General features: G+C 43.9%; 1 long non-coding RNA gene across 1 annotated transcript in view; it reads right to left on the minus strand.

Annotated features, from left to right (window-relative positions):
* Nucleotides 1-237: 237 nt before the first annotated feature.
* Nucleotides 238-17,608, minus strand: part of LOC137563186 (uncharacterized) — a 263,248-nt gene continuing 245,877 nt past the window's right edge. Inside the window, exon 3 of the long non-coding RNA XR_011030287.1 lies at nucleotides 238-309. This is a non-coding gene — a long non-coding RNA (uncharacterized lncRNA). The remainder of the gene's footprint in view (nucleotides 310-17,608) is intronic.

Raw genomic sequence — 17,608 nt, forward strand, 5'->3', positions numbered from 1 at the left:
ACTCAGCCTTCTGATGGTCTTGTAGGTTGCTGCTCCCAAAAGTAATTGTACAGGTGAAAGGATATGTTTCATTATCCAAAAACACCAACAGGGTGACAGGTAAAAAATACTATTTGGTGGGAGGCGCCCGATATATCCAAAGATGGTGTCTGTGGTAATGATTCTATTGTATATAAAGAACCATAATATGTAGGATTCTCCTACCTTAATGGAGACGACTCAGTATCATTAAGAAGTACGTTTTTTATTGAGCACTAGGACAATGCGTTTTACAGTGAAGGAGCCGCTTCATCAGGTTAAATAGAGTGCCTAAACAAAATCACAATAAATAGTACCTTGATACAACAGTACAAAACATCTAAAAACCGTATATCCATCTAAAAAACATATACTGTAAGAGAATAAGTACAATAACGCTAGGCAGTGTCTTCATATATTCACACATACATACATACAATTATGCAATTAAATCTAGTAACTATCTGAATACATTTTCTCTATAAAAATCTAGTTACCAAACTCTTCCAGAAAAGTAATAGAGTGAATGCATGTACCTTAGCAGTTATACTGAGGCAGAGGTAGTGTGAAAATGGCAGGTAAGAAATAAATAATATATGAACAGCGCCTGAAGTCCGATACAAAAATAGGGACTCTAAAACAATATATATGTGTGTGTATGTAGGTAATCAGAGATAGGTGGCTCTATATGCAGGAACTCGGTATAGGAAACTACAGTGGTGGGGGAGATGTGGAAGATATAGGAGTCTTTAGTGGTGGGGGAGAAGTGCCCCTAAAGTTAAAAATGATGAAGCCCCAGACTTATGAGGAATAGGAGGTGTCTGAATCCATACCCAGGAAGGATGCAGCGTGAGCTATAAAATGCAAAGCCAGGAAAGGATGACGAGGAAGGCTTCCCAGTTGCCACAGACTTCCCGATTACCAGCAAGAGAAAGTGACTGCAGGTGCCTAAGAAGTGCAGCTGGGTGGCACGAGGGTTTAAATGTATAATTTAGACGCCAGCAACCTTGCGGCCATTTACTGGCACATTGTACTAGTGTTGGGCGAACAGTGTTCGCCACTGTTCGGGTTCTGCAGAACATCACCCTGTTCGGGTGATGTTCGAGTTCGGCCGAACACCTGATGGTGTTCGGCCAAACCGTTCGGCCACATGGACGAACTAAGAGCGCATGGCCGAACGTTCCCCGAACGTTCGGCTAGCGCTGTGATTGGCCGAACGGGTCACGTGGTTCGGACCCGAACGCGCTCTGAATGGCCGAACTGTCACGTGGTTCGGGTAAATAAATACCCGAACCACGTCATATCTCCGCCATTTGTCTGTGGGTTTAGCTTTGGGTAGGCAGGCAGGGTAGTTCGCGCTCCAGCCACGCTAGCCAGGGTCCCCCCAGTCATTGTGTCGCTGCTGGGAATAGTAGTACACCGCTCGTTCAGCCACACTATATAGCATTGTGTTTACTGCCACTCTGTGTACCTCGCTCAGCCACACTATATAGCATTCTGTTTACTGCCACTCTGTGTCTGCTGGGAATAGTAGTACACCGCTCGCTCAGCCACACTATATAGCATTCTGTTTACTGCCACTCTGTGTACCTCGCTCAGCCACACTATATAGCATTCTGTTTACTGCCACTCTGTGTCTGCTGGGAATAGTAGTACACCGCTCGCTCAGCCACACTATATAGCATTGTGTTTACTGCCACTCTGTGTACCTCGCTCAGCCACACTATATAGCATTCTGTTTACTGCCACTCTGTGTCTGCTGGGAATAGTAGTACACCGCTCGCTCAGCCACACTATATAGCATTGTGTTTACTGCCACTCTGTGTACCTCGCTCAGCCACACTATATAGCATTCTGTTTACTGCCACTCTGTGTCTGCTGGGAATAGTAGTACACCGCTCGCTCAGCCACACTATATACCATTCTGTTTACTGCCACTCTGTGTACCTCGCTCAGCCACACTATATAGCATTGTGTTTACTGCCACTCTGTGTCTGCTGGGAATAGTAGTACACCGCTCGCTCAGCCACACTATATAGCATTGTGTTTACTGCCACTCTGTGTACCTCGCTCAGCCACACTATATAGCATTCTGTTTACTGCCACTCTGTGTCTGCTGGGAACAGTACTACACCGCTCTCTCAGCCACACTATATAGCATTGTGTTTACTGCCACTCTGTGTCTGCTGGGAACAGTACTACACCGCTCGCTCAGCCACACTATATAGCATTGTGTTTACTGCCACTCTGTGTACCTTGCTCAGCCACACTATATAGCATTGTGTTTACTGCCACTCTGTGTCTGCTGGGAACAGTAGTACACCGCTCGCTCAGCCACACTATATAGCATTGTGTTTACTGCCACTCTGTGTACCTTGCTCAGCCACACTATATAGCATTGTGTTTACTGCCACTCTGTGTCTGCTGGGAACAGTAGTACACCGCTCGCTCAGCCACACTATATAGCATTGTGTTTACTGCCACTCTGTGTCTGCTGGGAACAGTAGTACACTGCCGCTCACTCAGTCACCCCATTACTATATAGCATTGCTGGGATCTGTAGTACTCTGCTCACCCACCCATACCATTGTACTGCCAGTCACTGTGTATATTGCTGGGATCTGTAGTACTTCACTCACCGTCAACCACTATATAGCATTGCGTACTCTGCCAGTCAGTGTGTATATTGCTGGGATCAGTAATACTCCACTCAACGTCAACCACTATATGAGCTCACCATAAGTTCCTCAGAGACCTCCGCTGTGAGCAGCACTCCCAACAACAGCAACAGCCAACGCCCCACGCAAGCTATAACATCCACCCCAGCAGCCAGTGGTCAGCAGCAGCCCTCCCCGGAGGAGAACGTTGTGTCCATCGGTCCGGCGCCAGAGCGATTATTGAGGGCTGCCATTGAGGAGATGATGGGGCCTGATGTGGAGGAGGAGGTCGGGCTCAGGCCAGCATCCCAAGTTAATGTTGAGGACGATGAGGGGTCTGTGTCTGGGGATGTTGGGGTGGCAGAGGTGGTGGGTGGGTCAGACTCAGGAGAAGAGTTGTATGATGAGGATGATGATCGGGACCATCTGTATGTGCCTCAGAGTTCGACCCCGGAAAACATGTTGTATCGTGTGTTTAGGTACTAAAATCTGCGTTCCCACTTCCCAGTACTGCCCGGGTCCACGGATCCATATAATTTTTTGGGCAGCACTATCAAACTGTGGTACTATGAGTGAGTTGCCATGGTCCTTCTGTGCTGTCACACTCACCGTCTGTCTGCAGATGGATTGTTCAACACAGCTACGCCATCTGACATGTAGTCCTTGACCATCTTCTCCAGGCGATTGGTGTTGGAGGACGTGGAACTGCCCGATTGCTGTTCTGTGGGCTGCTGCATGGGTGTCAGAAAATGTTCCCACTCCAAGGACACTGCCAATACCATTCCCTTTTGGGCACTAGCAGAAGCTTGTGTTCTTTGCTGCCCTCCTGGTCCTCCTGGGTTTGCTGAAGTCAGTCTGTCGGCGTACAACTGGCTAGAGAAGGAGGAGGATGTCAATCTCCTCTCTAAAGTCTCCATCCTCAAGGGCCTGCTGGAATTGTTCCATTTTTGACCTGTCTGACACTTTCTTCAATCAGTTTTTTAACATTGTGTTTGTATAAACTGGGTATAAACCCAGTAATTGGTGTTGTCCAGAATAATGAATAATAATGAATAGTGAATAATGCGCGGGCCGCGTTCAATGCAGTCTAGCATGAATTGAGCCATGTGTGCCAGAGAATCCTGCCAGACTCCTCTGTCTTGATGTTCTTGTGAGCGTTGTGATTGTTGTGATGCACCATATTCGTCACCAGCATCACTTTCTTCCTCTTCTGCTGTCCATTCCCGCTAAATTGTGGAAGTCCAACGTGCACAGCTCTGTCCCTCGGCAGTGGGGGCATCCAATTCCTGCTCCAACTCCAGCTGTTCCTCGTCCTGTTCTTTGTCATAACTGGGACCAGCGTTTCCTGAGGCAGGTTGCCTGATGTTGGTATCATCACGCTGATCGTTTTCATCTTCAGATTCCCCCACTTGCATCATGCCAGCGGTTTCCATCTTCAACATTGATTTCTTCAGTAAACACAGCAGTGGTATTGTAATGCTGACTGTAGAGTTGTCACTGCTCAGTCACAAGCAACGTGGATTGCTCAAAATTTTGGAGGACTTGGCAGAGATCCAACATGGTGGCCCAATCAGATCCACAGAAGCTTGGTAGCTAGCTGCTGGAATGCGCCTCGGCACTGCGCAAAAGCGTGCTAGCATGTGCAGCGTAGAATTCCAGCGCGTAGGGAGGGACATCACCCAGCGAGCGATGGTGCGCTAGATTGAAGCGCTCCTGCATCTCTTGGTGAGTCCTTCAGAAGCGGTGCTGGACTTTAAAAAATGTTTTTTTTTTTTTCCTTCAACAGAAGATCTGCCACGTTGGAGTGAGGAGGACGCCGCCGACCCCGACACCAAGCTGAATCCCGGCGAACTCCAAGCAGAGGATCTTCAGGAACCCTCAAGGCTTTGAGCAAGCTGAGGAGGATCAGCAGTCCCGACGAGACCTCTCCTCATATGTGACTGTGTGCAGTGGAGTAGAGCTCCCCAGAACAACCTCTCACTTGTCACTTTGTCACTTTGTCATTTTGTCACTTTGTCACTTTGTCACTTGTCACTTTGTCACTTGTCACTTTGTCACTTGTCACTTGTCACTTTGTCACTTGTCACTTTGTCACTTGTCACTTGTCACTTTGTCATTTTGTCACTTTGTCATTTTGTCACTTTGTCAGTCACGTTGTCACTTTGTCACTTGTCACTTGGTCACTTGTCACTTGGTCACTTGGTCACTTGGTCACTTGTCCAGATGATCTCGGTACACCTCCTGCGATTCAAATTCCTGCACACATTGCTCTGGGATTTGGGTGTGATGAATGATGCATCTAACTGGTCACCGGAGGCAATTAAGGCCTTCAAAACATTGAAAGCAGCTTTCTGTTCCGCCCCCATTTTGCGTCATGTTGAGTTGTTGACGTCATGTTCATCCTCGGCCTCGCCTTGCATTTCAGTGCGAGGTGCATTTTCCACAGAAAAAGGTTGTGAATCCGGGCACAACATTTGTGGCTGTTCCATTGACCTTTCACAGGTAGAAGATTGTGGGGGTGGGAATAGCTCCTCCGAATAGCCCATTGTGTCCTGAAAACTACTCATTGCATTGCTTTGCGCACGCATTTTTTTGTCCTCATGCAAGGCCTGAGTTGCGCCTGAAAGCGTGGCCTTCTCCTCCTGCGCCTCCTCCTGTTCCATCACGTCTGCTGCTGCTGGGTTAGCGTTGCCGCCCGGTCCCTGTTTATTGAACCTCTTATCTTTATTACATTTATGACTGCATGGCGGTACAAAGCATGCTATCCGCACGCTTCTTGTCCTCATGCAAGGCCTGGGTTGTTGTGTCTCAAAGTGTGGCCTTCTCCTCCTGCGCCTCCTCCTGTTCCATCACGTGTGCTGCTGCTGCTGCTGGGTTAGCGTTGCCGGTCCCTGTTTATGGAACCTCTCATCTTTATTACATTTATGACTGCATGGCGGTAAAAAGCATGCTATCCGCACGCTTCTTGTCCTCCTGCAAGGCCTGGGTTGTTGTGTCTCAAAGCGTGGCCGTCTCCTCCTGCGCCTCCTCCTGTTCCATCACGTGTGCTGCTGCTGCTGGGTTAGCGTTGCCGGTCCCTGTTTATGGAACCTCTCATCTTTATTACATTTATGACTGCATGGCGGTAAAAAGCATGCTATCCGCACGCTTCTTGTCCTCATGCAAGGCCTGGGTTGTTGTGTCTCAAAAAACGTGGCCTTCTCCTCCTGCGCCTCCTCCTCCTGTTCCATCACGTGTGCTGCTGCTGGTGCTGGGTTAGCGTTACCGGTCCCTTTTCCTGGAACCTCTTCTCAGTATTACATTTATGACTGCATGGCGACAAAAAGCATGTTACCTGTGCAAAGAAAGATGACATTTTCCACATTTAAAAGACAGTTTTTCCTTTGAAACTTTACAATCAATTTTCTCAAAAACTATAAGCTCTTTTTCAAATATTTTTTTTCGTCTTGTACCCACTCCCAAGGTGCACATACCCTGCAAATTTGGGGTATGTAGCATGTAAGGAAGCTTTACAAAGCACGAAAGTTCGGGTCCCCATTGACTTCCATTATGTTCGGAGTTCGGCGCGAACACCCGAACATCGCGGCGATGTTCGGCGAACGTTCGCGAACCCGAACATCTAGGTGTTCGCCCAACACTACATTGTACATTCCCAGATATCCCACTTCTCTTTTCTTAATTATTTATTTAAGTATTTATATAGCGCCGACATATTACACGGTGCTATTCAGAGTATATTGTTTTGTCACTAACTGGGCTCACAATCTAGTCAATACGCTTCACAATCTTCTCAATATGCCTTCCATAAAGTATAGACAAAGCAATAAGCACTGTAAACACCTTCTGCGCTGTTTTTAGACTCACTACTGTCAACCTTGCATTTATATGGACAATGGAATTATAAATCTAAAGAGTTGCCAGGGTTGCCATGCTAATCATTCCTGTGCAGCATTTCTTGTAGGAAACTTGCAGTGATGTTTTTATGACTGAAAATTAGAACAGGAACAGACTGAGAATATTACTGAAATCCTTGTAATGCATGTGGTTGATCTTGTGAGGATTTCTTATCTCAGTACTGGAATTGGAATTACACTATAAATTAAATTTGTAGCCTACACGTTGCTGCTACCAAAGCAGATAATTTAACCCCCACACTTGTATCCCAGTTAGCTAAGTGTCCACCGAGTTCTCTAAAATCCTTTGGGAACATCTTTTCATGGACACCATGGACCGCCTAGATGCAATATATGCCTACGCCAAGTTAGTGGTTCTTAGACTGTAGCCATTCATCTCAGTAAAAGAAGATTGATTTGCTACTAAATAGCTCAGTGGGTTATTGTAATGCTTAATCATTAGAATAAATGGCACAAGTGCTAACATAAAGCTCAGTGCAGACAACACACATAGCTCTTGTAATTAAAGGCTGGGTAAATGAAGCTCCTCGCTCATGCATAACTATTGACCCATTGACTTGTGTTTCCATTAAATAGATGTCTGTGGATACTGTGAGATAGCGTGAGATGCTTATACAAGGATTGATGTATAGAGATTTATATAGATATAGATTTGGAGAACACTTTAAACAAAATCAAAGAATGCATACTTTTTATTTGATATTTAGTTGTTAGATATTAAACAAGTTATATGCATTTTTAGTTGACAAAGAGGTAATTGTGTAGGGATGAGAGTTATATTTAGGTATTAGTGGAGAGTAGAAATCACATAAACATCTCCATTTTCACCATGTGGGACTAGTGGATTTGGGCTGCATGGTCAGCAATATCTTCTAATTGCGGCCATCTGGGCTAAACCATTTTACACCAATCAGCATTCATAATGGGTGAGTCTTGAAACATAGCTCTGATTCTGATTGGCCATTGTCATAAATACTAAGGTGGTAGATAGACATAAAAACTGGCCAATCAATACATTTGTTGTTATGATGATGGTCAACCACAGGCTTGTTTGGGTTTGAAAGCCCACGGTAAGTACCATGTGTGTAAAAACATTGAACATAAAATGGTGTCAGCTTAGTGAAACTGCTACAACTCTACTGTTTGTTCGAGTAAAAAAAAATGGTAACATTTAGTAACAACATGTGTGTCCCATTTGACACACGTGTTGGCCATAGAGTGCCGCCTGTCCACCGCCGAGTGCCAGGTAGTGCCCAGCTCGTGAACAGGAGCAGCTGAGAGGCAGAGAAATCACTGTCTACAACTGCCTGTGTAAAAGAGGCTTACAGTCAAACATTACACCAATTCCTTGACACATGTTCACTGTACTGTACAGTAGAGTCCCAGTTATTCACCTAACCAGCAGTTAACCAGCACAAATCACCAACAGTCCCTACAGTACTGTAGGCCAACTTGTTAGGCTGTTTGTGGGCTCTGCTGTGCTTAAAGGACCTCTGTTGCGAAAATCTTAAAATTTAAAATATATGTAAACATATACAATTAAGAAGTACGTTTCTTCAAGAGTAAAATGAGCCATAAATTACTTTTCTCCTATGTTGCTGTCACTTACAGTAAGTAGTAGAAATCTGACATTACCAACAGATTTTGGACTAGCCCATCTTCTTATGGGGGGTTCTCAGGGTTTTCTTTATTTTTAAAAGCACTTAGTGAATGGCAGTTGCTCCGTATAACTGCCCAAAAAGTGTAGGGTTAGCAGAGAGGCTGGTCAGCATTTCTGTATAAATCTTTTTCAGGGAATGGCCCATATGCAATTCACGTTTTCTCCTGAGTTTTCTCCTAGGAGATAATTTTTCATCTTCAATTTAAAATAACTTTTTAGCACTTTGCAATTAAAAAAGTACTAAAAAGTAGGTTAAAAATTACTGCAAAAATTATTTGGAGTACTTGTTTGCTAGTTGGTGGTTTAAAAGGCATTTTATTTTACGTTGTGAAAATATCACCTAGGAGAAAACTCAGGTGAAAAAGTCAATTGCATATGGGCCAATGCCTTTATAAAGAGTAAAGGCCATGCTAAGAATCCCATGTGGAGAGATGGACAAGCCCAAAACATGTCGGTAATGTCAGATTTCTACTACTTACTGTAAATGCCAGCAACATAGGAGAAAAGTAGTTTATGGTTCATTTTACTCAGGAAGAAATGCACTTCTTATTTGTATGTGTTTTAAATGTTAAGATATTTGCGCAAAATTCCTCTTTAACCACTTCAACCTACAGAGATGAAAATCGTATGCATCCGAGCAACGTTCACCTCCCATTCATTCGCCAATAACTTTATTGCTACTTATCACAATTAATTGATCAATATCGTGTTTTTTTTTCCGCCACTAATTAGGCTTTCTTTGGGTAGTACATTTTGCTAAGAATTATTTTTTTGTAAATCCATTTTAACAGGAAGATTAAAGAGGAACTGTAACATAAAAAGATCCCCTGGGGGGTACTCACCTCGGGTGGGGGAAGCCTCCGGATCCTAATGAGGCTTCCCACGCCGTCCTCCATCCGTCAGGGGTCTCGCTGCAGCCCTCCGTGGAGTCCGGGCAGCGGTGACGTCAATATTTACCTTCCTGGCTCCTGCGCAGGCGCTCTGACGGCTGTCGGCTCCGAACTACACGGAAATACCCGATCGCCGTCGGGTCCGCTCTACTGCGCAGGCGCAAGTTTCCTGCGCCTGCGCAGTAGAGCGGACCCGAATGAGATCGGGTATTTCCGTGTAGTTCGGAATGGAAAGCCGCCACAGCGCCCCCGCTGGAGCCAGCAAAGGTAAATATTGAAATGACAGTCGGCACAGTCGCCGGCTGTTCGGAGGGCTGCGGAGAGACCCCCGTGGGACAGAGGACGGCGTGGGAAGCCTCATTAGGATCCGGAGGCTTCCCCCACCCGAGGTGAGTACCCCCCAGGGGATCTTTTGAATGTTACAGAGTCTCTTTAAGAAAGAAATGAAAAAAAATCATTATTTCTCAGTTTTTTGCCATTATAGTTTGAAATTAATATACGCTACGTAATTAAAACTCATGTATTTTATTTGTACATCTGTCCCGGTTATTACACCATTTAAATGATGTCCCTATCACAATTTATGGCGCCGATATTTTATTTAGAAATAAAGGTGCATTTTTTCAATTTGCGTCCATCACTACTTATAAGCTTATAATTTAAAATAATATAATAACATACTCTCTTGACATGCATATTTAAAAAGTTCAGACCCTTGGGTAACTATTTATGTTGGTTTTTTTTATTGTATTTTTTTTTCTTAATAAAAAAATGTATGTGGGTAATTTTTGGTGTGGGAGGGAAACAGCTAATTTTAAATGTAAAAAAACAATAATTGTTTATTGAAAAATGTATGTGGGTGCAGTTTACTACTTGGCCACAAGATGGCCACAGTCAAAAAAGTCCTGGATGCGAATGATCTCGCATCCAGGAACTAAAGGAAGTCGGAGAAGTTTCCTGGGGACAGAAATACCGCGCTCTCTCAATAGAAAGCGTTGGTTTTTCTGCTGGGAAGTTAGATCGGCAAATGGGAATTATATTCCCATTCACTGATTGGGGGCCCGATCGCGCGCACCATGCAGAGGCAGCAGCAGAGCATATTTGGACGAGTAAGTTCATCCAGATAAGCCGAAGTGGTTAAAGACTGGGTTCCATGATTTCAATGTATTTTAACCTTTTCTACAGAGTTCATAGTATGTATATAGAGTGGGGTATAGAACTGTATTAGCTAGGCCTATTTTTAACATTGGGTCTCAAGCAAGCAGAAAGCAGATAACCGAGACTCTAGTGCTCACTGTAGTTTGCATAATAGTAGTAATCACGCATGTTTCCTAAAGCAGCTCAATTAACACAAGATTTATTTACACTTTTTTCCAGGTATAGATGTAAAGCACAGGGGCGTAACTAGACTTAATAGGCCCCCCCCCTGCAAAAATGATAACATAGGGCCCCCTTTTTGTACCTGAACCCCACGGGACTGGGAGCCGGCGAATGGCAGCAGAGAGTGTTCTGCTGTGAAGCAGCCTCTGGAAGCAGAAAAAAAATTGCACACGCTTCTGCACACAGTTTTTGTCAGGGAATGGGGAGTTTTCTTTGCTAATTGGCTGCACTTGCGGTTAGGGAGACGGAGGTAGATGGGCCCCCAAATCCTCTGGGCCCCCTGAGATTGCAGGAGTGATTGTTAAGCCCATGATAAATACTGCATTAGAATCGTTTATTACATGACTAAAAAACTAATAAAAATGATAAAAGAATCTTTGCAGTTTTAAGCTATTCTATCAGTGGATTGTGAAGAAAAGTACAGTAAGCAAGATGTTTCTGGTAGGAAGCCTGTGAAGAGGCAATTGAGGTGCTGAGACCCTGTAGGGGATGAGAGGTGTTGTGTGATACAGCACAAAATAGCTTCATCTCTCCAGCAGCCTGCAGCTTTGTGATCAGAGGAGCTTTGCTGGAGTAACACCTCATCAGGAATGCACATAGGCAGAAGTAAAGTCTTCATTAAGGGTGTCTTTATTATATCCAGCTGATATTTTTGTTTCTTCTTAAAAGGGCTTTGCTTTATCCTTTTGAAGTTGTCTTTAATTGCCGTGCTGTTTCATAATTGTTTTATGTGGTGTACATTTGGGTGCTAAGCTGTGCTGGTAACCGTGGCCAGCCTCCAGACGATCTTTATTTTTCATGCGTTTTGTGGATGTGACACTGTTATTATAGTGTGTGAATTGCAGCTGCACTTGATAATTTAGGGGCTTAGCGGCTCCTTTCTCAACAATTCATAAAGTCATCATTAATTGTAAAAAGAAAAATCCTGTTTCACTTTTTTTCATCTCTAAAATGAAGCTATCTAGGATAATTAACTTATGAAAGGAAATATTTGCCAAAGACTGTAAAAAAAATTAACATGCATATTTTTTCTTATTAAGAAGATGTATTTCTTAAGTATTTAGGAGTCCCCCCCCCCCCTTCTCCTAAACCATCCATATGTCTGAGATTAAACAGCAAAATGATCTTAACTACCTTAAGACCGGGTCACGCCAATGGGGACAGCCGTGTGACAGCGTTGTACTGGGTGTCCCCCTGTGGGACACAGGAGTGATCCACTGTGATAGGCTGGCTAGAGTAGGGAGGGTGAACAAAAAAAAAAGAAATACATGTATTTATTTTAAAAAAAGAGATGACTATTAGTCAAAAAATACACAAACATCTGGGGGGCGATCAGACCTCACCAACAGAAAGCTGTTGGTGGGGAGAAAAGACGGGGGGATCACTTGTGTACTGTGTTGTGTGGCCCTGCAGCTTGGCCTTAAAGCTGCAGTGGCCCTTTTAGTAAAAAATGGCCTGGTCTTTAGGGGGGTTTAGCACTGTGGTCCTGAAGTGGTTAAAGAGGAACTGTAGTGAAAATGTCATTATATATAAAATTGCTTATTGTTTACATTATTCATTGAGACCTCATTCACACCTAAAATCGAAAAAACGCAAATGCAAGCATTTTGCTTTTTTGTGGGCTCCCCCCCCCCCTTTCCCCAGTGCTCCACTGTGCGCTGCATTTCTGGTAAAAGCACTTTTCTAATCGCTTTTCCTGAGCGGTTTTGTAATACACTCACTGACACAAGGCAGGAAGTGAAATCTTTGACCCAGAAAAGAATAAATTCAATGTATTTATTCTTACAAATGCTCACGCAATCGCTGCACAAAGCGATTTTGCAAGCGTTTTGCGGTTTTCGTATACCTTCCATTACAGAAAAAACGCCCCAGAAATGGTACAGGCACCGCTTTGCCGACTGCAAAGCGGGTGCAACGCACTGATTTGAACCTTCTCATAGAGATTCATTGCACAAGTGTTTTATGGGTGATTTTGAAAATCGGTTGTGCTTGAAAAAAAGGGCAAAAATGCCCTTAGTGTGAACAAGCCCTGAGTCAGTGTCTGCACATTGCACATTGTAATCTTTCCTCTCTCCTTGCTTTACATTCTGAAATGTATCACTGGTAGTGACATCTTTAGTTCTGCCATGCGATGTGTATGGAATGTTCGATTACTGAGAGGTCTATGCACAGAGGAAGATATTGCTTGCTTGGCAGCTGGAAAAAGCCGTTATTTCCCACAATGCAATGAAGTTCACAGACAGTAAACTGACCAAGCCATACACCCCCCCCCCCCTCTTCCCACCTTCCTTTTTTGCATGATCTATTTGGTAAAAGGTAAATATTTCTTGTGGGAACGGGGGTATTTCAGATACTGATTGGAATAAAGCTCAATCCTGGGTTTAAGAGCCTCTTTACATAATCTCTACATTTTGACCTAACAGTTGATAAGTGTCTAGATGATAAAGCCACACACATTCATGTTGGGAACCTTTACTTATGATGTTCTTTCCCCTCTAGTCTGTTTCTAAACATTCTAATGTGGGAATTCTTCTTGGAAAAGCTAATTCAGGTATTGTATGGTTAAAGAATGTGTGTGTGTGTGTTTGTACAGCTTATGTTAAAGCACAAGTGCATCCCACAGGACGAAGGAATAGAATATGTGATTCATGTTTTATGAGGTAAAAGCTATATCACACCCCACCCTATGTTTCACATACATTGAGGAGGAATATTTTTATTACCCTCACAGGATTAATGATAGTTTAATGTCGATGGTAGTATTGCTTAAACATAGCTGTGTTGCATTTGCCAGCCGTTCAGCTGAACAGCAAAACAAATTCTGGATTGAAAAGGACTTTAATCCGGCCACCATTAATGACAACAGAAATGGATTTCACACTCAAGCAATTCCTGGATAGCAATGGAATCGTCTTTATTGGAGAAGCCTGGAAGACGTAAGGCTTACATATTTCAAGACTTTTATTGATGTTGAGAATGAGTTTCTGTGTGACATCACTTTCTGTTGAAGTTGACTTAGCATTGGGCCAGGTCTTTTTACACATCCATCTGGCAGCTGTGAATCTTGTCTGGGTTCAGCTTTTTTTGGTCTTTATGCAACTGATGTCAGCCAGAAAAAAATGCTCGTGATTTGCTGAAACTCCTGAAGGGAAAATAAAGGTACTAAAATGGTACAGAAAGCCTGCCACATGTCTGGGAACACATAGGTGTGATATTTCAGTTAACCCCCTGGTAGTACATTTCGATAGCAACAATGGCAACCCTGAATGACCAGGCAATTTAACTGGGCCAAAAAGCAGATGCACAAGGCAATCAAGGTGTCTTCCAGAGAAAAAAACAACAACATCTGACTTCAGATAACAGGCAGAAGGACTTCGGAAAAGTTTTCATTCAAAATTAGACAGGCCTTTAGCAAAGAGGCACAAGGCTTCTAAAGTTGGCTTCTTAAAAATGTAGCCAGGCCTCCAAGCAGAAGTAGAAGTTAAACATGTTGGTGCACTGGAAGGGGGAGAAGAGGGTTATGCCAGGAATTGACAAGGTTGCAATTGGAATTGGTGGCTGGCACCTACAATTTATAAATTCAAATTATTAGCTGTGAGCTGCAGTGACAGGAATAGATTCTAGGCAATAGCAACAGTATCCTACCCATAGAGCAGCAACATGCTGCAGCTAAACACTGGAATCTCACAGGCTAATGTGGGAAGCATCCAAGACTCCAAGGACCATGCTTGGTTCAATTTCATACAGACCTACTGAAAACCCCTATATGTTGTGTAAATCTACCATGTATAACAATCTCCAGGGCAGTTTCTAGGCTAAATTGCATCAAGGGCGAGGGTTTAAAAATTTCACCCCCTTTCCTCCCACTCCATGGACTTTACTCTTTAGGAACAACCACAGGTCACAAGTAGATCTGCCTACTTACTAGTGTCCAGCCGCTCATCTAGGAGGAAGCAGGGACCAGGAAAACACACAGGCGAAGAGAACCCGGAAAGCCGACTCCTCCATGGGCGCCGCACACTGACAGCCTTCAGTCCCGCTACAGGACATCAGGTGTCATCGCGCAATGGTGACGTGATGATGACTTGAAGTCTGACGAAGGCAGCCCAAGAGGAGTGGAGGAAGGTGACCACGGTGGTAATCTTCTTTCTTCTTCCATTTGGCTGCACCGCGCATCATCAGTTCCCTAGCGGTTATGTCTTTCTGCCTGCCCCCCTTCTTCTACTTGCCGGTCTGCGCCCAGGACGGTCGCCCTGTCCGCACTGCCCAAGAAATGGCCCTGACAATCTCCACAGCTGTGGCAATCTAACTGGCTATACCACCAGGCAGCAGACATCATCACCTATAAAACGGCTGGTATTTTTTGTGGAACCACATTACATATCATGATAGGTATACAATAAGACATCTGTCATCAGACACATGGAGACTTGAGTCCACGTCCTTGTCTGGGGTGCTATGAGTTTGCCTGCTGAATTTCCTCAGAAATAGCATAGTACAATCTTTCCCAAACTGAATATGTGATATTTGTGGAGAATATGATAATCATCTGAACATGAATGACAAACATAATCATTGTTTAAAGTTTGGCTTACGTGAAAGGCCACTATTTATGTTAGGACTTCACGGATGTAAAGCAATTTCAAGGAATGAACTTTTGGCCCCTGTATTCCCTGAATGAAATCGCTCTGAAAATGCTGCTTACATTAGCCCAGCGCTTTTGAAAACTCCAGCGATTCCTCAAAAGTTCAAATTGCTGTTAAACAGCTCTAGTTGATCTCAGGCCTTACTGAAATCAGGGGTTGCTTCTAAGAGACCATTAGGCATTCAAATTTAAGGTGCCCACTAATGATACAATCTTATTTGTATAATCTTACCACTTCTATGTAATATGAGGGACTACCTAAAGCAATGTTTCTCAATCCTGTCCTCGAGTACCACCAATCCAACAGTGCATGTTTTCTGGAAATCCACAGAGACAGTTAATCAGCTCTGCTGAGACACTAATTACCCCACCTGTGAACGTTTGTGGTTTTATGCAAAACAAGTACTATTGGTGGGCTCTGAGGACAGGGTTGGGAAGCATTGACCTAAAGTATTCATTCAATGTATAACCACTCAGTTTACCTTTATTCTACTTAGATTTGTTATCAAGATTGAATCATTAGTGGCACCTTTACCGATGCCCTGTGCAAAAAAAGGGGCAGGCCTCCTGCACATATTTCTTTATACCTCTGATACAAACTACTATCTAGCACCATCTTTCTCTCCAACGAATGACCTGCGAGTGTGCATGTTCTTTCCTAAAGAGGGGTAAGGGGTGTGTGTGTAGGGGGAGTAGGAAGGGCACAGAAGGTCACTCAGCGTTGAAGGAAGAGACTAGAAGTCAGGCCAGGTGGCTGACAGACATAAATGGTATAACAGGCAATAGTGGTATAACAGGCAACGTAAGGTCCACTTATGTCTGTCAGCCACCTTGGCAAGTGACAATCAGCCAAAGCCAATATCCAGGCTAAGGTCGAGGCAGGCAGTGTTCAGAAAGCAAAGCCAAATACAGGCTTAGAAGCCAAACAGGCTTGCATAATCAAACAGGCTGGGTTGTAATTGAAATCAAGAAGATAACAGATTAGACATGTTAGAGCATGCAAATGCAACATTGTCTGTGGTGCACAGACATGCAAACACTGCTAACCTTGACCAGAAATCAGGAGACAGGTGCATGTGCGTATGTGCAGAGATACCTGGATGCCCGGCAGAATGGTAACACCACTGAACACATACTGTTCAGCTCCTCAAGTGTTTGTTGTACAAAACATGAAAATAATATTAAGATAATGCCCACTGCAGCAGCCCTATAACATGTAGCTCTGTACTGCAGTCTTTCTTGCCATTTTGTTGGCATGCTCATTTTAGCCATATACAGTGGGTTACAAAAGTATTCGGCCCCCTTGAAGTTTTCCACATTTTGTCATATTACTGCCACAAACATGAATCAATTTTATTGGAATTCCACATGAAAGACCAATACAAAGTGGTGTACACGTGAGAAGTGGAACGAAAATCATACATGATTCCAAACATTTTTTACAAATAAATAACTGCAAAGTGGTATGTGCATAATTATTTGGCCCCCTTTGATCTGAGTGCAGTCAGTTGCCTATAGACATTGCCTGATGAGTGCTAATGACGAAATAGAGTGCACCTGTGTGTAATCTAATGTCAGTACAAATACAGCTGCTCTGTGAGGGCCTCAGAGGTTGTCTAAGAGAATATTGGGAGCAACAAAACCATGAAGTCCAAAGAACACACAAGACAGGTCAGGGATCAAGTTATTGAGAAATTTAAAGCAGGCTAAGGCTACAAAAAGATTTCCAAAGCCTTGAACATTCCCACGGAGCACTGTTCAAGCGATCATTCAGAAATGGAAGGAGTATGGCACAACTTTAAACCTACCAAGATAAGGCCATCCACCTAAACTCACAGGCCGAACAAGGAGAGCGCTGATCAGAAATGCAGTCAAGAGGCCCATGGTGACTCTGGACGAGCTGCAGAGATCTGCAGCTCAGGTGGAAGACTCTGTCCATAGGACAACTATTAGTCATGCACTGTACAAAGTTGGCCTTTATGGAAGAGTGGCAAGAAGAAAGGCATTGTTAACAGAAAGCATAAGAAGTCCCGTTTGCAGTTTGCCACAAGCCATGTGGGGGACACAGCAACCATATGGAAGAAGGTGCTCCGGTCAGATGAGACCAAAATGGAACTTTTTGGCCAAAATGCAAAATGCTATGTGTGGCGGAAAACTAACACTGCACATCACTCTGAACACACCATCCCCACTGTCAAATATGGTGGTGGCAGCATCATGCTCGGGGGGTGAATTTCTTCAGCAGGGACAGGGAAGCTGGTCAGAGTTGATGGGATGATGGATGGAGCCAAATACAGGGCAAACTTGGAAGAAAAACTCTTGGAGACTGCAAAAGACTTGAGACTGGGGCGGAGGTTCACCTTCCAGCAGGACAATGACCCTAAACATAAAGCCAGGGCAACAATGGAATGGTTTAAAACAAAACATATCTATGTGTTAGAATG

The sequence above is a fragment of the Hyperolius riggenbachi genome, chromosome 3, assembly GCF_040937935.1.
Source record: "Hyperolius riggenbachi isolate aHypRig1 chromosome 3, aHypRig1.pri, whole genome shotgun sequence".
In the NCBI taxonomy this organism is placed as follows: domain Eukaryota; kingdom Metazoa; phylum Chordata; class Amphibia; order Anura; family Hyperoliidae; genus Hyperolius; species Hyperolius riggenbachi.